The sequence below is a fragment of the Nannobrachium achirus genome (genome assembly GCF_963921795.1).
Source record: "Nannobrachium achirus genome assembly, chromosome: 7".
NCBI classification, from domain to species: Eukaryota; Metazoa; Chordata; class Actinopteri; order Myctophiformes; family Myctophidae; genus Nannobrachium; species Nannobrachium achirus.
Window position 1 is genome coordinate 69,002,697 of NC_137816.1, and position 7,500 is coordinate 69,010,196.

General features: G+C 43.4%; 1 protein-coding gene across 1 annotated transcript in view; it reads right to left on the minus strand.

Annotated features, from left to right (window-relative positions):
• shank2a (SH3 and multiple ankyrin repeat domains 2a) overlaps window positions 1-7,500 on the minus strand; it is a gene marked incomplete at its 5' end in the record, with an annotated part of 314,465 nt that overhangs the window by 275,643 nt on the left and 31,322 nt on the right.

The following is a 7,500-nucleotide window of genomic DNA, read 5'->3' on the forward strand; positions in this document are numbered from 1 at the left end:
TCCCGTTTTTTTTTCAGAGTCAAAAAAAAAAAAATTCAAAATTTTTTTTTTTCAAAAAAAATTTTTTTTTCAAAAAATCTTTTTTCAAAAAAAAACTTTTTCAAAATTTTTTTTTTCAAAAACCTTTTTTTTCAAAACTTTTTTTCAAAAAACTTTTTTTTTCAAAAACCTTTTTTTTCAAAAAAACTTTTTTTTCAAAAAACTTTTTTTTTTCAAAACACTTTTTCAAAAAACTTTTTTTTTCAAAAACTTTCAAAAAGATGCGCCCCTGAGCAAACAGAGGCCGTTTTGGTATTGCAGCTGGAGAGCCTCATTATAGTAGAGCTAGAACAAACAAAAAGAATGGTCAGAGTGTTTGTTGAGGGTTAAAACCTGTCTAAGACTCAATTTTGAGCATATATTTATACAAAAAATATAGTTTTAAAAGCATGGTGTAGGCCCTTTAAAGCATAAAATAATGATACACAAAATGTGTACCCGTTCTAAATTGGTTAATGGACTGTATTTGTGTGTAAATCCTTTTAGAGCGAGCGTATGACTGACTGTACTCTGTGTCGTGTGCATGTCTGTCCAATTAAGTATTCAACCAATCAAATCAAACGATCCCGCTGGCTGTGCTGTGATGAGTGACACATCATGAGCACCGGAGCATACACGTGAACACAGCACACACACACACGCACGCACGCACGCACGCACGCACGCACGCACGCACGCACGCACGCACGCACGCACGCACGCACGCACGCACACACACACACACACACACACACACACACACACACACACACACAGGCACACGCACACACAGAGTGATAGCAGTGGGAAATGGATGAATATTTCAGTATTATGTGTGTGTGGGTGTCACCGACATGACAGAGTTTTACCAGCATGGAGAGAGAGAGAGAGAGAGAGAGAGAGAGAGAGAGAGAGAGAGAGAGAGAGAGAGAGACAGAGAGAGAGAGAGAGAGAGAGAGAGAGAGAGAGAGAGAGACAGAGAGAGAGAGAGAGAGAGAGAGAGAGAGAGAGAGAGAGAGCATAATCACTCAGTGATTCTCTCCCATGTATTTCAGGTTTCATGAATCTGTGTTGACATTATGCATAATGCAGACACGCTCACAGAGCGTCCGTCCATCCTAGATTGGCTGCTACTGTTTCACTATGTTTTCTTTCACAATAATAATAATGTATAACACCTAATAACACCAGTAATCGGGAGATAAGCGACTGTCAGGTCGCAGCGTGATTTTCGTTTCTAGCCCAAGGAATGTTTTTCGTGCAAAACAAATGCTTGCAATGGATTCAGAATCATGAAAAACCCCTAGTTAGACCCCTCACATGCTACTTAAAGAAGATTTTTTGGGGGTCTTTTTTTCCTGTATAGTAAGTGAATGGACCTAAACGTGAACCCCCTGAATTCACCTTGATCCACTAAATATATAATTCACAACTTTTAATATGATATTTGGATGACCCTAAGGATCATAAAAAACCTTGAACCATTACTATTGCAAGTTATTTTGGGTCAGGCCCTTTTTTAGCTTAGATTGACTGGCCTATGGCCCAGCCGTGTGCGTTGCAAGCGACCGTGGTGACCGTCGCTTGCAATGCACACTCCACCTGCTGGGAGGGGAGGGAGGGGTGAGTGTAGACCAGGGGTCCTGGGACCCCCTAGGGGGTCCTCAGAGTTACAACAGTGATGCATGGTCCATGCACGATCGTGCACGATGGACGAGATGGCCAGGGGCGTCAATTGGGTATGGCAGGGGTATGCAGCTGCCATACCCTGGGTCCAGGGGGGGGAAAATAAAAGTTACTTTTAAATATGAATCCATGAATGTCTCTTTGTCTATCTGTGCTGGCTATTATGTTGTTAAATTACAGTAAAATAACTACAAATGCAAAATGTAACAAAATGGTCACTTTAACAAGGTATCTCCACACTTGTATTCTCCCAATCTTGACAGAATGGTATATTCCCAGGTTCCACAGGTCAGCTGCACAGGTGCAATGCATTATTGTTAATTGTGGCACATTTATGCCAAGTTTAGCTGCACTTGAACAACTGACTGGTGTCTTGCAAGACACCAGTCATGTTGCCATACCTTAGCTTTTTCTGAACTGACGCCACTGGAGATTGCGTCCACGTTAAAAGGTAAACGAAGGCTGGCAGTCAACAATATACACCAGTAAGACTCCCTAATCGGGAGATAAGCGACCGTCAGGTCGCAGCGTGATTTTAGGCCAAATTGTGTAGGAGCAGTGTCCAAAAATGTGTTTGAAAAAATCGGCCTGATGGTGGTGCTATATGGGACAGATCCATGTTGATGATATGAGTGTAGCCATAATGTGTACCGATTTGTGTGATTTTAGGGCAAAATGTGTAGGAGTAGTGTCCAAATATGTGTTTTAAAAAATCAGCCTGAAGATGGCGCTAAATGGGACAGATCCATGTTGATGACATCAGTGTAGAGCAAGTGTGTACCGATTTGCGTGATTTTAGGGCAAAATTTGTAGGAGCAGTGTCCAAAAATGTGTTTTAAAAAATCGGCCTGAAGGTGGCGCTAAATGGGACATATCCATGTTGATGAGATGAGTGTATACATACTGTGTACCGATTTGCGTGATTTTAGGGCAAAAATTGTAGGAGCAGTGTCCAAAAATGTGTGTTTCAAGAATCGGCCTCATGGTGGCGCTAGAAGAGGGGCATGTGAAAATTGATGGGTGGAGGTTGTGGTTTGGCAGGCAAGGAGTATGTGTGCAAAATTTGGCATGGATCGGGGCAACGGTTGCGGAGATATGAGCAGGGCAAAAGTGTGACATGTGACGTGTGACGGACGGACAGACAGACGGACAGACAGACAGACAGACAGCCGGTGGAGGTTTTGGTAGTAAGTGCGACCTGACGGTCGCAACAAGTAATACGAAAGGATTGGTATACTATGGAGTCATCCTCAGGTTGAAATGGGTTATTTTCATTATGTCTAGGATGTTGCACAATCTTTCATAGCGGAACAATCAGTATGTGATGAGCAACCTCCCAATCATTCTCACTATGAATGAAAACAATGCTGGGGGCACAGTACAGTGGCAGTTGGTAGTACTGTCGCCTCACAGCTAGAAGCGATACCCATGTACCTGGCAAAATACTTTATAAACGTTAAGGACGTCCACAATTACAACACCAGAGGCAGCGCCACAGATCACTTTCAACCCAAAGTCAACTCAAACAAAGGGTCAAACTCATTCTTCTGCTATACAACCAAAATGTGGACCGCCTTACCGAAGGCCTTAAAGGAGTGTGGTTCCTTAGCATCCTTTAAAATCACCCTGAAAAACCACTTACAGGCGGCAGCCATTCGCAACTGGCCAGCCGGGGCGCCTGATGGAGGGGAAAGGAACTGGTTGGAATAACGTGTTCCTTCCACGCGCTACGTCCATCCCGGGGAAATCCCCCCTGTCAGGTGAAAAGAAACAACTTGGACTACCCATGCATTGAAGGAAGCATGAGGTCAGTCCGTTGTCTCCCCAGGTTTGCAGAGGGAGAGCAGAGCCCAGGATTACATAGCTTAGGCAATTGGCACTGGGTGAAAAAATGTGTTACAAAATTGTGGGATGAAAATGAACGCAATGCTTGGAGCATAAACATCAAGATTCATTCATGTTGGGAGAACGATCGACACATATAAGGTAACATGGTTGCTTTTTTCCCAGGAGCAAACTAGTTCTAAAGGCGTTACGTTCAAGCAATGAAATGGAACACATGTTCACTACATCTCCCTATGGGGATCAAGAGAGATGACAATGGGCTTCTAGCAGGGTTTAACTTTCAAAAAGTGATGTCTACTAGGGGTGTAACCAGGGACATGCTGGGCCCCTGATTCAGCCCGGGAAAAAGAGTTGTAGAGGCCCTCATTGCGCGCTATAGAGAGATCTCTCTCTATAGCGCTGCTACTACTCAAAGATTTGCCATTTCAGATCATGACAAGTGACAAGCCAGTGGGCCAATGAGTTAGGCCTTTATTTCGTTGTTGTTGGTTGGAAACCTTGTATGTCCAAAACCGTTAGTTTTGTATTTATCATTTAAAAAATGATTTAAACTAGTGAAAACAGCAGATCTACAAGCACACAACGCCTCGCACTGCTTGTAGATCTGCTGTTTTCACTACTTTTATGCAAACAGTTTAATTTTAACTTTTGTGCAAACAGTTAAATTTTTTCCTAATGGCCGAGAATGAACCGGCCGTTCGGGAGTTGTCACGCTTTTCCAAATGGCCAGCACGTCCCTGGGTGTAACGATACATTTTAACAGCGATTCGATACATATCACGATACATGGTTGACGATACGATACATGGACGATATTGGTTAATTCATGGCGATACGATACGATTCGATTCAATGATTTAAAATCGATATAGTAACTATTTAGCAAAGACATTACATCTGTGTGAAAGGTGTGGATAGTGCAGGTTTTTCAGGGAAACATGTATTATTATGGATATAAATAAGTAAACACTGATTATCTGCCAAATACATGGACATTGTATATTGACAAACCTGCACCTTGACATGAACCCAGAGATTACACACATTTATCGATAGACCAGTGTAGCTATATGGAAAGGAAAACTAATTAAACCCCTCCTTTTCATTTGTTCTTCTTAAAAATGCTAAATACAATGCACAAGTAGGTGGTATCGATACTAGTAAGACACCTGAGGGTGACATGCAACCTCAGGGTGACATGCCAATTATTGACCATCTGGCCAACCACAGCGTTTCTCTGACGATTCTAGTTTGTTCATGTTTTTGTGAGGGTATCAACCCTAGGAGACACAGGGAGAACATGCAAACTCCACATAGAAAGGCCCTATCGCTCACACCCTAGGTGGGGTTGGCGATAGGGCCTTTCTGTGTGGAGTTTGCCTAAACATGGAGATGTGGTACAGAATGACTCATATATGGGCATAAAAAGTATGTCATGTGACATCACTTCCTGTACAGACAGTCAGACAGACAGACAGCCATTGACTCCGGCCTAACAATGGCTACTGTCTATGACGGTAGTCCCATATGACATGATGGACTGGACTATCTCCATATATAGTGTTCTCCACACGCTCCATTTCTCCATGTATAGGTCCAAATGCCCAACGTTGAGCTTGACAACGAAACGTTCTTAACACAGACGCCCCCATATTTACTTTAGAACATATATATTAAATTCTAAGAACGTTCCACCTCCTTGTTACATTTTCTTTTCTCCAGGTGGATGGACATTCTTTCATAGGTGATCTAAGTCCAGCCGCCCGTATCAGTTCGGAGGAGGATACCGCACATTGTACCTCATCCACCCTTTCTTCTCTCTCCTTTTGGTATCTTTATCCTCCCCCTCCTTTTTTTCTTTTTTATTCTTCTCTTTTTTTGTCTTTCTTAGTCTTGTGTATCCTTCTCTTTTTTTTTGTCTTTCTTAGTCTTGTGTAGCCGCCCCGTACAGGAAGAGATGGGGACTTGAGGTCACAAGTCAGGACTTGAACCTGTGACGCTGCAAAAGCTGGATTATCAGCCTAGATGTCTGGAACACTACCCCTGTGTTCCAGAGCAGCAGTTCATTTTCAGTCCTGTGTGGTTCATTTGTTTCTCATTTTGGTATGTTGTCACCTTGACTTTGATTATGAAGACATGACTTGTTGAGATTACTTTATTCAATATGTCTTCTAATGCAATGTTGTCATTCTCTTTGAAATTTATCAGTGATTCTGGGGTCATGTTGTGACCCAGCAGTACCTCAGCTACGCCAGCGCCGGCGCCGCTGGCGTTCCCTGCGAATACGGCGCCGGCGCTCGTCGGCAGTCTCCCCTGGAACATGGGAGCATGTGGGCATGGACATGGGAGCATGTGGGCATGGACATGGGAGCATGTGTGGGCATGGACATGGGAGCATGTGGGCATGGACATGGGAGCATGTGGGCATGGACATGGGAGCATGTGGGCATGGACATGGGAGCATGTGGGCATGGACATGGGAGCATGTGGGCATGGACATGGGAGCATGTGGGCATGGACATGGGAGCATGTGGGCATGGACATGGGAGCATGTGGGCATGGACATGGGAGCATGTGGGCATGGACATGTGGGCATGGACATGGGAGCATGTGGGCATGGACATGGGTGGCTGGGGATCCTGCTCCAAGTTCACGCGGCGATGAACTTTAGCATGTTATCAACTTTCGCTTTGCCATGCAATCAACTTCAGAGCAATGATGTGTACTGAGTTACATCACTGTGACTCAGTCCATTGAGTTGGCCTAACAATGGCTACTGTCTATGACGGTAGTCCCATATGACATGATGGACTGGACTATCTCCATATATAGTGTTCTCCACATCTCCATGTTTAGGCCAAACAGGTTGACTCCAGCCATTGACTCCGGCCTAACAATGGCTACTGCAGTCTATGACGGTAGTCCCATATGACATGATGCTGGACTGGACTATCTCCATATATAGTGTTCTCCACATCTCCATGTCACAACTTGCTGACATCACACACAGAAGGAAGGTTACGGAAGAAAGGAAGGAAGGAAGGAAGGAAGGAAGGAAGGTCACTCAAGCGACAAGGTCTTTCAGGGTAAATGCGACCTTCGGTCGCAACAATCGATTCTTTGCCCTGCCGATTCGATACGATACAAAATCAAATGATACGATTCGATTTTAGCTGTTTTCATTTTGATATACTTTGATTTTTTAAGTTAAAAACAATATTTCAGTTCAGTTACTATTATTGTTACACACCTAGTCTCTACATTCATTCTACACATCCATAACGTTCAGCTCACCGGCTTGTCATCAGCACTGCAGAAACAGAGCCTGATGCCCTCACAGAGACTGCCTGTCCTCTGCTCATTTATAGATCTATTTAACAGAAACACTCACAGAGACTGCCTGTCCTCTGCTCATTTATAGATCTATTTAACAGAAACAATCACAGAGACTGCCTGTCCTCTGCTCATTTATAGATCTATTTAACAGAAACAATCACAGAGACTGCTTGTCCTCTGCTCATTTATAGATCTATTTAACAGAAACACAGCCTGATGCCCACTCAGAGACTGCCTGTCCTCTGCTCATTTATAGATCTATTTAACAGAAACACTCACAGAGACTGCCTGTCCTCTGCTCATTTATAGATCTATTTAACAGAAACACTCACAGAGACTGCCTGTCCTCTGCTCATTTATAGATCTATTTAACAGAAACAATCACAGAGACTGCTTGTCCTCTGCTCATTTATAGATCTATTTAACAGAAACACTCACAGAGACTGCCTGTCCTCTGCTCATTTATAGATCTATTTAACAGAAACACTCACAGAGACTGCCTGTCCTCTGCTCATTTATAGATCTATTTAACAGAAACAATCACAGAGACTGCCTGTCCTCTGCTCATTTATAGATCTATTTAACAGAAACAATCACAGAGACTGCCTGTCCTCT